Source organism: Poeciliopsis prolifica, unplaced genomic scaffold (assembly GCF_027474105.1).
Source record: "Poeciliopsis prolifica strain line A6 unplaced genomic scaffold, Auburn_PproV2 SCAFFOLD074, whole genome shotgun sequence".
Classification (NCBI taxonomy): domain Eukaryota; kingdom Metazoa; phylum Chordata; class Actinopteri; order Cyprinodontiformes; family Poeciliidae; genus Poeciliopsis; species Poeciliopsis prolifica.
Window position 1 is genome coordinate 1,222,124 of NW_026562449.1, and position 15,560 is coordinate 1,237,683.

At 39.6% G+C, this 15,560-nt stretch overlaps 1 protein-coding gene across 1 annotated transcript in view; it reads right to left on the reverse strand.

Annotated features, from left to right (window-relative positions):
• Nucleotides 1–15,560, reverse strand: part of bhlha15 (basic helix-loop-helix family, member a15) — a 168,659-nt gene that overhangs the window by 149,792 nt on the left and 3,307 nt on the right. The window lies entirely within an intron of this gene.

The following is a 15,560-nucleotide window of genomic DNA, read 5'->3' on the forward strand; positions in this document are numbered from 1 at the left end:
TGCAACTGGACAGGGCAGAGGGAGGACATGTTGACCCTTAAAAGTGAACTCCAAGCAAGTGGACGTTTATGTCCAGGATGAGAGACATCAGAGTGCCTCACCTTGTTTAATATTTTCAGGGATATTTTTTATATTGATGGTAGAATTTATTTTATGGTTGCTTCATAATAACTGGGAGCTGGTAAGGCAGAAATTATGACCTCTTGGTTTGAATAATTATATATTCAATTATATATATAATATATATATATATATATATATATATATATATATATATATATATATATATATATACTGCAAAGTAATTTACAGAGGAGCAGCAGGAAACCTGCCTGTAAACTTTAGATAACAAAAGGAAAGTGAATGTATTAGAATTAACAGACAGTTTGGTGCCTAGCAGCTCACTCTCGGCATAAACAATTGAGTTCACACCGCTCAGTGTCGGTAACATCTGTACATCCACCTCTTTTACAGCAATAAAGTACAGGTTTGCCACCTCTGAGAAAATAATAACTGCTGAACAGAAGTCAGGTGTAGCTGTAGGTGCACCGCAGGCAGGGGGTTAGTGAGAGATTACAGGAAAACGCATTTCTTTCTTATCTTTATTAAATGTTGGAAGAGTTCAAATTAAAACAACTAATGCAATACATTGAATTGTAATAGTTACAATTAGATGGGGAATATGGAAGTTAAAATGAGAATAAAAAGACCAAAAAAATAATCCAGGTCATTTTGATATCATTAGGGAAACACATTCCACGATGTCAGACCCAAAATCATTTGCCTAAACGTAAACTACAGGAAGTCTCTGTCTGGGATTTAGTTCTGGTTGTGTTGGTGCCGAGCAAACCAGAACCAGAACCTGAGAGGTCTGGAAGGTTGATCCAGCAGCAGCAGATCTTTAAAACCGTTGAGTAGTTTATAAACTAGCATCAGTGTTATAAATGTATTCTCTGAGCTGCAGGGAGGCAGTCATGTTGCATCTGACTGAATGTGTTTTCTATTTATTTGTTATTATGCTTTTTCTTTAGTATTTGAAATATTTGATTACATCTTTTTAAAATATCAGATCAGATTAAATGATCAGGACTTGAGTAGCATACTTAAATACATTTTCATTCAAAAATCATTTATTTGAAAGCTACTTTTCACTTGTACTTGAGTTCAAATAAGTTGAAGTAGCTCTAGCCTTACTTATGAACACTGTTTGGCTCCTCAGCTCTGCCTGCGATATTATTTTCAACCCACGCCTTCGATCTTTTGGCTGCATTTTGTATAACCTGCATTTTAAACAAATTTTATGTAGGAGTCTTCAAAATCCAGTTAAATCTGATTAAAACTCTAGTTAAGTCCATTGTTGACAACAATATATCAGCTGAAGTAGTTTCCGTGGGGATGCAGAGCCACAGAAACAACCTGACGGCTGATCAGAGTGTCCATGTGGTGGATTGCTGTCCTCAGGGAGGACAGCTGCCCTCCCAGCTGGGACTACTAGCTGCTCAGCCACCCAACCGTAATGTCATAATTGTCTTGTTCCTCTGCTCCTCCTCAGCATCCGTGACACAAAGCAGAGCAGCTCAGGGAATGTGTGAATGGAGCTCCAGGTCTCAGATTATTTGCCCACCTGCTGTTCGCCCATTAACAATATTCACATCGAGTCAAACCTGAGGGATGCTGCTGTGTTGGCGTGAGGCTCTGCTTATGTGGTTATGTGATTCTCTCACAAAACACAGAATTATAATTAATTGTTATCATAAATGCTGGCAAAACAAAAACCACATAAAAAACTCAATCATGTTTGGTTGAAGCGCCTCAGGTCTCAATTAGGCCTGATGACCTTCCCATGGGGAGTTTGTGTTTAAACCAACTGAGCGGTTTAACACAAGGGAGGCAAAATAATTGATTCCGGGCAACAGAGCCTCATAACAATTATTGATCACTTCTGTCTGTCTGTCAGCAGCAGCAGGAAGGCAAAACAAACGTCCACACAGGGGACAAACGTCCACACAGGGGACAAAATCCCCAACGAGGAACAATCAGCTGGTCTGAACATTATAAGACGGGAAATGTGTTGAAGTCTCGTCATGTTTCAGAGCCTCACAAAAGTTTTCACACCCCTTCAACTTTTGCCCATTTGTGTGGTAGTAACCTTGCCTGGTAAGAACCAGCCCCTTGTTTCGTAAAGAGGTTCTGGACCAGGGAGCTGCAACCTGCGGCTCCAGAGCCTCATGTGGCTCTTTGGATCATCCACAATGGCTCTTCATAACTTTGGCTAAAACATAAAAAGAATCAGCTCACCTGTTAAATGCAGATATAATAACAAATTCATGCAAAAATGTTCATTAAGTTTTCATCAAAAATAAAAGACACTGAAAGTAGTAATCTGTTAGAGCTGTTTGTCTTGATCTAGAATCAATGTGCTTTTCCATCATCTCATCATTTTCCATCCAACAGAAAAACCTCCAACAAGATATTTATTCAAATTAATGTTTTTTTTGTTGTTTCAAAAAGGTCATGTGACATTTGTGACCCTAAATATTTTCTTTTTTTTTGTTTTTGAAAGCAAAATGGCTCTTTAATTCATAAAGGTTGCTGTTCCCTGGCCTAGCCCTCTAAAATTGAAAACAATTGCTTGCTGGAGGAGAGTGGGCTCTGTTTAGGATTTTACTCAATCGCCAATCCATGATGTATGGAATGAGCCAGTTTGATCAGGAAAGAAACTGCAACAAACATTCCCTACTGGAAAGAGAGGAATGATCTCCATCTTTGCCAGCAATAAAATACCTCATACATTCCTCTTGGAAGGTTAACGAGGTCAACATGGACTGAGTGGCTTTTTCCACTTCCTCCTTTGCCATTTCCAAAATACAGCCATCTCCCAAAACACAAAGTATTGCTCTTGTTTGTTCCAAGCTAAAATGGTTGTGTTGTCCTGGTCTAAATGTGGCAGTTTGACGTCTGTTGCAATCTGTGCTACTGAGAGTCTCAGAAAATCTAATTGTTCACAAACAAACAGAACATGTTCCACTTTTAAAATGTTTAATTGGAAAACCATGTATCATTTTCTTTCAGAGTTATGCTCACATTGTATGTTTGTTTATCAAACGTACAATATCTATCTTTGTCTATCAAAGAGAGAGAGAAAAAAGATTTCCAGATTTGTAGTTGTAAAGCAGGAAATGATAAAAATGTTTAAAGGATGTGAATATTTTTGGAAATTTAGAGCAAAGTCCTGAATCACTAATGAAGCAAATTGATGAAGCTGAAAAAGAAATCACTTTCAAGGCAACAACAACAACAAAACAATGCTGTTACCACTGATTATATTTTCCAAGATGTCCTTTTAAGTCGTCTGAGGTCATCTGTAGCAGACATGACTGGCGTCAGCAGTGATGTACTTCCTGTGGGTTTGTCCCTCGATCTGCTCCATGAAGAGATCTTGTGATAAAAGTTGAAAACCGGGGCCAGATTCTGGCTGGTCATGTAAGCTTGGACCTCATTAGTCGTAATCTGCTCCTCAGGGATTGCCTTGAAAACCTCAGCCGGGCATCTACACAGACATGCTTCAAGAGAAACATCCTGACCCAAAGACTAAGACAATAAATAGCTGGAGCATGGCGACAGATGCACAAATACAAACACAATGTTGTCGTTACACAACTGGGAGAAATTTTTACATAATGATGCAGGCAAACCACATAATTAGCCAAACCTATGCATACAAATTATGCAATTATAAATAATTATTTGTGGCGACTCATCCACACTGACATTTCTGCAGAAGTCGGACGTGGATCCAGAGGAACACGGGCTCACCTGAGCTGGAATTTAATTGAGTAACCGACAGGCTGACGGATTTTGCCCGTATCCAAAACTGCAACTGTTTCGCGTACAAACTGAAGCACTTCAAGCACATTCATGTTTCTATGACAGAAGGCCGTAAACAGTCCACTTAACTGTTCTCTGTTCCAGGAAGAAGAAGAAGAAAGAGAAAACAGTTAGCACAGGCCAAATGGTCGACCATGATGCCTGTCTGAGCTCCTCCTCGGGAAAACCTTGTCCAGAGCTGAAAAACAGAAAGACATGGAGTTTGTTAAAGTGTTAATTGAATAAGCTTTGACCCTATTAGCCCAAGCCAAGTCACTTCAGTCAAATGGATGTTATTTTTTTCTTTCTTGGTGTTGTTGTTTTCAAGCCGGTGATTTAAAAGAAAGCATCTCAAAGTAAATTGCTGACCGCACCTTTAAAGAGGAGCAGCAGGTCCTTTGAAGAATAATAACTATGTACTTGGAACAAATTCAACATGTATGACTGGTGTTACTGAACCGTCTATGTCAAAAGTATCATAACTCATACTCTTTTGTTCTCAGATTATACATTATAAATCACCTGGAAAATAATATGGTTGATCTTTTTTTTCACCTGTCCTGTCCTTTTTCATGCACCACTTGATATATATATTAAACTTTATTGGAAATTACTTTGGATTTATTCCAAAAAAAATTGACATGGACATGAAAAAGAAAGGAGGAAAGAAAGGGAGAAAGGCAGGGAAATGTTTTAAAGGGAAAAGAGGAGATAGGAGTAGATTATAGAAATAAGAATACAAGTCAACATCTGAGAAGTCTACATCCTCACCTGCAGAAAGAGAAAAGAACAAAACCAATCTGCAGACAGGAACTCAAACAATGTTTTATGAAAAGTTCACAAGAAAAAATACTCCACCTCAACTGGATTTGAGATATCTCCCAACTGAAATCCTTCATTATGAAGATAATTCTCTGTTTTGTGGATGAATATAAATGAACAAAATGAATGAAATGTCTCTTTTCCATTCGACAGCTCAGTGACTGAGCCACTCTAACAGGTTAACAATACTTCCAGGCAGAAGAATCATGTTGCTAAAATTAAAAGATTAAGTTAAATTTAAATCTTCTTGGGCTGAGAAACATTCCAGGCTCAACTGTGATCTTCTCCTGAAACATGTCTCAAGGATTGAGACAAGAAACTTAGGAATTAAGACCATTTCTTTTTGTACAGTCCTTGATTATACAAATATGAAATGGTAAAAGGCCTAGTTGGGCCAAATCGGTTCTTTGTGTTTCCACTGATACAAAACCCAGATTCTGACCCAACTGGAGGTATCTCATACTAGAACTTTGCTACCAGGGCAAAAATCCTTTTTCACCAGCAGCTATGGGTTTGCTCATGGGGAGCAGGAGTCCATCAAAGAGTAATGAGTGCTATGTTTAAGATTTTGGATCTGTAAAAGTAGTAAAGATGATACGTTGGATGAGAAGACGACTGTTGTTTATCTTCCTGGTTCATTTTTAATTCACACATCAAGAAGTTTTAAATAGGCGAAGGAGAGGTGTGTGATGACATGACTCTGATTTTATTCTTGGGTGATGGGAAGGCAATCAGTTTTTTTAAAAACTAGTTTTCAGGACCAGTTCAGAACTGGTTCAGAACTGGTACTTCTTTGGTGGAAAAGCCCCAGCCTAACATTTCCTTCTCTCAGCTCACAGGTTTTCTAAAGAATTTACTTGTCGTCATGTTACAGCAACAACCCAACGGTACCATAATTTCATGCTCTGCTATGTGGAGACATTACTCATCTTGGCAAGACGGGACGCTTGAAACTGGTTGCGTGACCTACTTCAAAATAATTTGAGTAATAAATATCTGACCATTTGAGGGCAGAGCGCTAGAATACAATTTTCAGGTGATCTATAATTAGCAAACAAAAGTAACACAGGAACACAAATGAATATGGGTCTGTTAAGGCATAAGTGATATCCCCAACTGAACTCTGAATTCCACACCGCTGATCGCATCGCACGCCATCATTTGGAACGGGAGAGCATCAACGGTGACACAACCAAGATGTGACTTGACTTTCCACAGAATTTGATAGATTTTTTCAAATTCATACCCACAACCCCACACTTGTTTGTGGGTTGTGGGTGCAACCTGCAATCAAGATAATTAATGCCTAACTTTGGGCATCAACAATTTAATGGTTTAGTACAGACTTGGTGACTCCAAGTTGCCAGTCTTTGCTGTAGTTCTCTAACAGTGACCTGATCAGATTATAAACCTGAATCCTCATCCAGCCTTGTTTATCCCAGGTAGAATCAGATGATAACCAGATTGTGTAGTTGTTGCTCTGACTGTAGATATGGACAAGCTTTGGTCAGTAGATTTATCTTTACTGTCATCTTCGTATATCTGCCTCATTTAAAGTCAGTGCTCTCTTTTCATTCTAATTTAGAAAAAAGTCTATTAGAAATGATTTATGAATAACTTCTTGATTGTCAGTCAAGTTTTATAATGTTGTATACCAATAATAATAATAATAAAAAAAAAATCAAATTTGAAATTCTTTACACACCTTTAAGAGGAATGGCAATCTTTTTTTTTATTTTTTTTTTAGAAATTTTAAAAAGTTTGCCCAACAAATAAATGCATTTGATTGATGGTCCCTGTTACTGGACACTAACATGTATCTGCCTATATTTACTGTTATTGTCATGCAGTTTTCCAGTTGAGGCCCTGAAGCCCACAGTATTGCTCCAGGGGCCACCTTCCATTGTCTCCAATTAGATTTCAAATCCCATTTGTTTTGTCATCTACCCCCTGACTGGTACCTTTCTTAACTACACACTCACTGTGGAATGTTGAAGTAAGGCCTGGCCAACAATGACAACAAAAAATTGACAAAAGGCGAAGGACCAAACCCAACTAAGTCACCTCCTCTGCATATACAATGCCCATGCTTACCTCAATGCTTCACCCTGCTCTTCCATTTCAGCCCAGCCCTCGCCCCCCTGCCAAGCCAGGAATGCTTGAGGGTGGGGGGGGCATTGACCCTTTCACCCAAGCGTCTCACCTTGGTTTCTCAGGGAGATTAGTGGAGTGGAGGAACTGGGAGTGTCTCGTGAAGCAAACTGCTGATCCTGTTTGGGGAATATTTTGGACAGGGACCAGGCCTGGAACACACAAGTCTTAAATTTCATGCTGTACAGCAGCAACCTTGTAGACTTTTTCATGCTTTACTGGTTTGGCGATTATTCAAAAATGTGAAGCCCATGCAACTGCTGCACAGCAGTTTTATATTATGGAGCCTGCCATTATGCATAACTGAACGCAGCCTTATTAAGAGCGGGCACTCCTCAGTGGCAACACTCTGAAGGAAAACATTAAAGTGTGACTTGCGATTTTATGAGGTTGGTTTTCAGAATTTGGTTTCCCTTGACTTCCGTGTTGATGTTGGAGCTCTGCTTGAAATCAGCATTCCAGCTGTCTGCCAGGCTCCTGAATCAAATGAACAATAGCGTGCAGCACCAGGTGGATGTTCCACTGCTCAGGTGGGCCAAGTAGCAGCGGGACGCCGCCTGCTGATGTCCTCTGGTCCCCACCGCTTCCAAAGGAGGCATGACATCATAGCCACAGTGTTACAAATCATCATGGGTGTTTGCATGTATATATTTTTACACTTTTTATGAAGATTTTATGAAATAGATCGGGCTTCTCCCACTCTAATGCTTGATATCTACTGTCCTGAAGGTTTTACATCCATCTATAATCCAACACACCTGAATCAAATCTGTGCCAAACCTGATGAAATATTAAAGAGGTAATTCAGCAGCAGTGATAGGAGTTTGTGCTGGAGTCAGTGGGTTCCCTATTGGAGCTGCACTCTGTCCGCTCCATCGTTGACCCTCCACCCTCCTCGCCTCCTGGTGCTGGTCAGAGGGTCCAGTGGTTCCACTGCACGGCAGCCTCTCCTGTCTGACATCAGTGTGTCAATGTTTGTATGATTGAATGTAGTGTGAAGCATTTTGGGACCCTGTGGACTTAGTAAGGTGTTATACAAGTACAGACCATTTACCATTTTATAAAATGAATGCTGAGACGTGTAGCTTTAGCATCATTCACATGCAGCAAGTCTTTTGATAACTATCAACCGAGTCAACACTTCTGGAGACTTTTTGCCTGATGTTCTCACCTTCCTAAAATAATGGCCTAAGTCATTTTGTGGCAAAAGTTATTTTTGCCCCCCAAAAAATAAAAAAATCCACACTTCTGTCAGGAAGGTGACAATATGTTTGATGGGATTTCTTATGACTTTCTTTCAACGATGGCTTTTCTGTCCCTGCTGTAGATAAGAATGAAATTTTACGAACACAACTAAATGTGTTTTTGCTAACAGGACCTTTATTGGCTAAATCTTCTGGTCCATCTCCAACGCATAATGCTGCCACCACCTAGTCAATATTTTATTAAAAACAAAACACTGGGGACTTGACACAGCAGCTGTTTTTATACTGGGAGTAAATTGGACACAGGTGGACTCTATGTGGCTTCTGAATGCCATTCCTCACCCTGACTTTTATATAGGGGTGTCAGAGCAAACAAACTAAAATAGGAATGCCTGGAACATTTTACACCAGTAAGAAGAATTTTAAAAACTGACACCTAAATAATTATGTAGCACTTTGTGTTGACTTTTAACATAAAACCCCAATAAAATGAATGAAGGTTTGTTGTTGTAATGTGACAAAATAGGGACAAACTCCAAGTGGTAGAAATACGTCTGCAATAAAGCAACACATGTAACTTGACAGACAGATTATAGACGTTTAGATACTAACTTTAGGTATAGTATCGCGTTCAAGTCTACATCAATGGCAAACAATCAAACAAAAAAGTTTTAGTGAAAGAAAGAAACATACTGCAAGGAAATCTACTGTGCATCTGCACTGCACATTTAGGAATTACCTCAACCATATAAAGTCACACCATGTTCCTCACAAGTGAAAAGACAAACAACAGCAATAGTGGCAAGAAAAGCTTGTGATGGAGTCCAGATTTTAAGACCCCGACAACAGCTGGGTGTTAGTTTAGTAAGCCCAACCGAAAAGGAAAACGTCAGATTTTCTACAATGAAAGCTTTCACAGAGTCTGAAATTCCAGCACTGAGATAAAAGAGTAATTCACGTTGCCCAGTCCAGATAACCAGGGTTAGCTGCCATTATTACAAATTATTGCCAGATGCTGCTGCAACATATTCATGTGTCTGCAGGTTATCGCTCTTCAGTGCCTTTGTACCTTCTGCAGCTTTTGTGTCCAACAGGCATCACTTTAAGATGCAGGTGTTCTGCATTGGTTAAGTGTGACAGTTGATAACTATTTTGAGTTTTGCACATAAAAGATGTGACCTGCATTACAGAAGCAGGGCGAACACTAAGAGAGGACATGTCAGCTTACGAAGGGAGAAAACCTCAGCTCTCAGTCAGAGTTAGATCACTGGAAACGAAGATTGTCTCCTGTTTAAATCAGTCATAACTGCTATAGCTTGTAAAGCTTACCAAACCCTAAATGGAACCACAACAAAACAGCCTGTTATTGTTGGGGATAGAACTGTCACATTTATAGTAATAAGGCTGGTCGGAAAGTTAACAATCAAACCGTTTTCCAAAGACTCCATGAGTAAGCGTTACCAGGTTACGCTAATAACACTCTTGACTGTCGCAGCTGTTGGGAAGAAGAACCAGAGGTAGACAGAGTCGTGCTTAAAGCTGAAATAAAAGGGAAGCACAATGTTTATGAAGCTACTGAAAAAGGAAATTATTGTCAACTGAGACACTTCATTTAGAATGCTGTGACTGAAAGCCAGACTTTGGGAGAAATTGGTCATTTCACTTTAGTACTCACGCAGTTTTGGTCTTTTTAGGGCCCAACTTGAAAAGGTGCTTTGGCATGGTGTCAGCTTCAGGTTTATTCAAATCCCAGTGGAAAGTAACGTGACAACAAGTATTTATATAAAAAAGGACATAAAATCTAAGAGACAAACAATCAAAGTTTACAAAGTGAACTTTGTAAAGTTCACTTTGTAACAATACAGGCTGGCAAAGCAACATCAAATATAAATGGATAGGAAGAGGACCAGCAGCAGTAACAGTTACTACTGAAATCAGTAACATGTATGGAATACATAAAAGTAGAATTCAGCCCCAACTATCAGATGTGAGTCTTTCTTCCTCCACCTGCATTAAAAAGATAAATTAAAATAATATGTTTTTTTCATTCAAGTAATCTAGATGATGAAAGTTGGCTTTATTACCGAAGCACAGATGTAATATTTTAGATCGAAAACATAACGTAGGACTTCTGAGGCGACTCAAGACGTTTTTCTGACTCTTACAGACTTTGCAGAAGTCCCGCTGCTTGGCATATAAATGAACATGGAGTCATAATTATTGTCCCAATCCTTTTAGATCTTTGCAGTCGCTGAGCAAATGCCTTCTTTGTGGTCTGTTCTAAACTTCACTGTGATGTTTTCAAAGTCAGGAAACACAGCCACACATAATTGCCACCTAAAAAGTGTTAATAGTATAATGCATTGCTGTTAAGTGAATATCTATTTTCACTCATCCAGTGATTCACGTCTGCAGGAAGCTGCAGGTTTGTGTTCATCTGGGTGCAGATGAAACTCGATCCATCACGGCGAGGCAAATCGGGTGGGCTTCTCCCGCCTGACGAAGTCCAGAGGCCTTCCTGACAGCGCCGCGTTCACAGCTGACACGCAGCGCTTTCCTAAAGCACTCACAGGAACAAGAAGGCAGGAGAACGGAGCAAAACCTACTTTTCTACACACCCCGTGAAAATGCCTGGCAATGTAAAAAATCTATCACTTCTGATGTAAGGTTCATCATATGCAGTCTGTATGAAAACCAAACTCATCTCTTTGAGGGGAAGAGTGTAACAACCTGATTACAGAGTGTGCACAACCTCAAACTGATCCTCAGTTAAAGGACATTTTGGTCTAAATTCAGGATTCTGTTGCAGTCTGTCAGCATGCCACTCTACCTGGAAAATGTTTTCAAAAGCTATCCTAAACAGGATGTTCTTCTGGGTAGACCATTGTTTTGTGGACTTAGATGCATGCTTTGGGTCACTGAATAAAATGCCTCTTCCTCTTCCTCTTTCTTGCAGACTTCAGAAGGTTTTGGATCCAAACTGACTCCCATTAACCGTTAATTATTCCTTTTACCTTAAAATCCCAGGGAAGCTTTGTGTAAAATTAAAATTGTACAATTGAATGACAATAAACTCTGTCTATGTTTATGTATTCTCCAGCCACTTCGTGTAAATTTTGGAAACTGCAGCTCAGAGGAGGAGCTGCTGCTTGAGGGCGGGGCTAGGTCCACCCAGACATTTTGCACAGTTGAATGGTTGACATGGAGATTCAAGGTTTGCTCAAACATGAATGAAAGACTCAAAGCAACACTCCAGGCATTTTTAAAATAGGGAATATCATTATAACATGATGAAAAAACTACAAAAATGTTGATTTGACATGAAGCTGCCCCCCACAGGGTTCCTTTGTTCGTAGGAAGTTCTTTTGGTCCTGTTTTTGTGGTTTTCGCCAAACAAATTCAATGGAATTGTAGCCTTAAAACTTAGCTTTGGTTTTATTTAATTAGATTCAGTTCATTTATATAGAATACAACACAAACAGATCTAGGTTATATACAGAAACATATTTTTTCAGATAGATCATAACATGAAATATTTTCCAACAAGTTTTGGGAATTTTGGGATTATATACCACGACAAAAGTCATATATGTACCTTTGTGATGCTCAAAAGAGCATCTTTAGCTAGAGGATCCAAGTATCCAGAATCCTTCTAGGCTAGCAGAACTTGCTTCCACATGCAGCTCTTTGCACGTGCTGCCTTTACTCTAATCCACAGACCCAGCTTCCTATTGCAATCAAACCTTTGTAAACTTCTCATCTCCAGAAAGGCCTCCTTTACTGCTTTATTTCAACCTCCTTTTGACCACAAATGGGCCTAAATCGACTCAATTACTTAGTGCTTCCTTAAAGATTTTCTGATATTCCCCAGTGCTATCTGCTCCCTCTGTTGTCTTGCAGCGTAACGCTACTTCCTGTGTGAGCATTGACCTGAGAAACATTCAAAGCAATGCAATGAAACTGGTGGCTTTGATTTGCCTCAGCTATGCATGATTTTGTCTTCTTAAAGAGGCTTTTCAGTTCATACTAAGGCTGACTGTTACCTTTGGAGGATATGACTTATTATTTACCATCATAAGGCATCACTGAAGTTATGTCAAGAATACCTTCCATCCAGCAGAGTTTTGTAAGCAGAAAAACACAGACAGTGAAGGTGACAGATGAGAGTCCTCTTCGGGTTAGCATGTGGTAACAATTGGAGGAAAGTGAGGGTCTCCTGGCCCAGCAGTAATTAGCAGACAGCCTCATGTTCATGTTTCTTTTAATAGCTTGACACGGCCCACTGTGGACTAAAAATAAACAGGGCAATTAGAGGCAGTAAGGAAGGCCATCATTTGAGGGTCTGACCTCTGAACCCAGGTCAGAACCCATACTGAGGTGTCCATGCCGGCCACCTGTATCCCTCTGGGTCAGTGAGGAAAGAAGCCATGTTGTGTTTATTGTAGGGGTCAGGGTCAGCGGTCGGCTGCTGGATGCATGAGTGAACAGTTTCTATTTTTATCATGCAATGAACTTGTAGAGCTTTATGTTTTGAATCTGAAATTTGGCAGATTGAATTTAAACATCGTCAGATTTTAAAAAAATTATTGTCAGGTTCAATATAAGAATCTGGTGTTTGGATTTTTATATCCAAACAGTTCAGTTATGACTGCTGGTGTTTGGGGGAAGTCATGTCTGAAACTGAACAGTTTGGTGAGAACCTGGGGTTTGGCATTTTGGCTCGACTGAATATCTTCAAGTTCCAGTGTCCACAGTGTTCCCTTTTTTTATTTTTATTGAGGATTAATTAAAAAAGAAAGAAAGACATTCCACACAGTGGGATAGAAAACATGAAGGAATCTAAAAGTAGCTGTGTTTCTATTGTCTGTATCATTGCACAATTTGACCTTTTGAAAATAAATTTGCTTAATGAAAACACAGCAATTTTGAGAAAAAAACTCTTGCTTTACAATGAAAAGTTTGGCGCGGAGATGAGGTGTTTTTACTTTTTTTTTGATTGATTAAAATCGGTTCATTTTTTGCAAAACTGCAATGAAAGCACTTTTTAATCGCATGATATGAGTCACATGATCAACAACAGGATGTTACTACTGGTTCGAACCATGAAGAAGAAGACAGGAAGTAGTTGGAGGAAGATGATGTAGCAAATCATGAGTAACGGGCAAAAAACTTCTTTTTTTATTTATGATTGACATTTTGTTGCTGTAACAGATAAAACAGGCTTAACCATTGATGCTAAAAAAAGCGTGATTGATTTGGCTGTTTTTTTTTTTGTTGTTGAGATGTAAATAAAAAAAACTGGAAAATTGTCTTTTTCATATACCTGGGACAACTTTGTTGATTCCATTCAACCGATTCAAATCGGTTGAATGGAAAAAAAATGTAGATTTAAATCTGTAAGTGGTATTGGGGTAAATTGGGGTTTAACTGTATTCAGATTAAGAAACACATTTACGTTAAAAATCATTCAGCTTCCTTAGAACGGGCGAGTTTGCCTGTTTAAATTAAAACCTGCAGATTAACCCAAACATCACAGCATGTCAAAATGAACGACTAAGCAGTTTTATTAAATCTCTCGTTCCCAGTTATGGAGCTTTTTTTCTCAACATCATCAAACTGCTCAGCAAGTTTATCTCAACAAGCAACACAGCCTCCTCATAAAGCATGAATAATCTCAGATGTGTCACATTATATAATACTGAAACCTAACATCAAGGCGCTGTATTCCCTGTCATCATCTGCACTTATTAGCGTGTTTTTTTAAAACTACTGCGTCTGTGTGACGGGGAAGCCTTGAGCGTTCTGTTTCTGTCCACTGGCTGTTTAGCGTTGCACAGATGTTCACATGGGCCCAAGAAAAACAAGAAAAGCTTTTCACACCTGGCAACTCTCAAACAAAACTTGGCACCAAAGAATCTGCGAGGTTGGCCCAGACTGACCTTTAGCTTTGCTGTGATGTCAACGATCCTTTGGACCAATTAGATGCTGGAAGCTGGCCTTGGACTTGCTGACTCCAGACGCAAAGACAAATGATTCTATCAGTTTAAATGTTTTTTAATGGCAGGCAAAGAGGCCAAACGCGGGTCTTTCAGTGGAGGCCACATGTTCGTTTCTAAAGTTATCGTGCGAAATGAGGCTCATTTGTCGCCGATATGCGAAAGAGAGGCAAACCTCTTTGTTTTGTGTTTGTTCGCAGAGACAAAACACACGAAACAACATCAGCGTAAGAACTGATTTCCTTCGGCCAACATTGTGGAACGGACATGTAGCTGGCGGCCTCTAACGACATATCAAACCTCGCAGCTTTGGATATGAAACAAACTGAGGGTAATATTCCCGGGACTCCGTCTGCCAAGAGAAACAGGGAAAGCAAGCCACACTTCCAGAGGCCTCTATTTATAACCCCACATTTAGACTCTGCACTTGGTGGCCACCACAGCAAAGGTTGCTCGAGTCATGATGGAGCCCAACACAAAAACACTGCGCCACAGGCCGGAGCTTCAAAGGAGCAGCAAGGTCAAACTATTTATTTTTATTTTATTTTTCCAGTTCAAGTCTTCACTGCAGAGTCAGCTAGACCTTATTTATTCATACAGTGGCAGGCAATGATATGGATACCTTTGCGTTGGTATGCAATAAAAATATGGATACAAAATCTTTTATTTTGTCATTTCACTGCCACAAGCTGCAAAGCATTTTATTGTGACAACCCAAAACTGCAGACAATCCTCTGTTGTCAAGTCTGACTCTGGTTGGTTAATGTCTGCTTCGCCCAGTTTCTGTGAAATCTGTGGAGATATTTGATGTTTGTGGATTTCCCCGTCCATTACACGCTATATATGTTCTTCCTTCACAATTGATGAAAAGGTTTGACAGTGGAATCCTGGATTTGCAGCACATTGTCTCACCAAATGCTACAACCTGACATGCATTCCACAGGCCGGTCAAACTGCTTCTGCGCAATAACCCGGCTGGGTCCGACCTGTACCACGCCCGAGGCGGGTCCAGGAGACACGCAGGAGTCACACTGAACCTGTAAGTGGAGACAAATCTGCAGATCAAAGCAACACATGGGGAGATTTCTGGCAGGATTGTCCTAAATGTCACTCCATCCATCTTTCCATTGACCTCCTTCCTGGACCTGGTTGAAGGAAGAAGCCCCAAAGTATAATGCTGCCACCATCATGTCAGTGTTTTAGCTTGCAGCTGTAACAAAATGAAATGTAAAGAAAGAAGAAGAAAAGAAATAAAATATATCAAACAGTTCATTTTAATATTGCTGACAGTATTTGCTGTGAAGGTCTGAGGTCCATAGAGTAGATTACTACTAAGTAGATTTTAATACAAATACATGGCGCACATTCCAAGAGTTATTCTTTACAAAATTGGAAAAACCAGAAATGTTTTTCTCTCCAGTTAACATCTGAATGGTACTTTGAGCTGCAGCTCATGTTAAAATCTATCATTTCTGGTTATAATGTGATAAAATGTGGAAAACATTCAAGAGTTATGGAT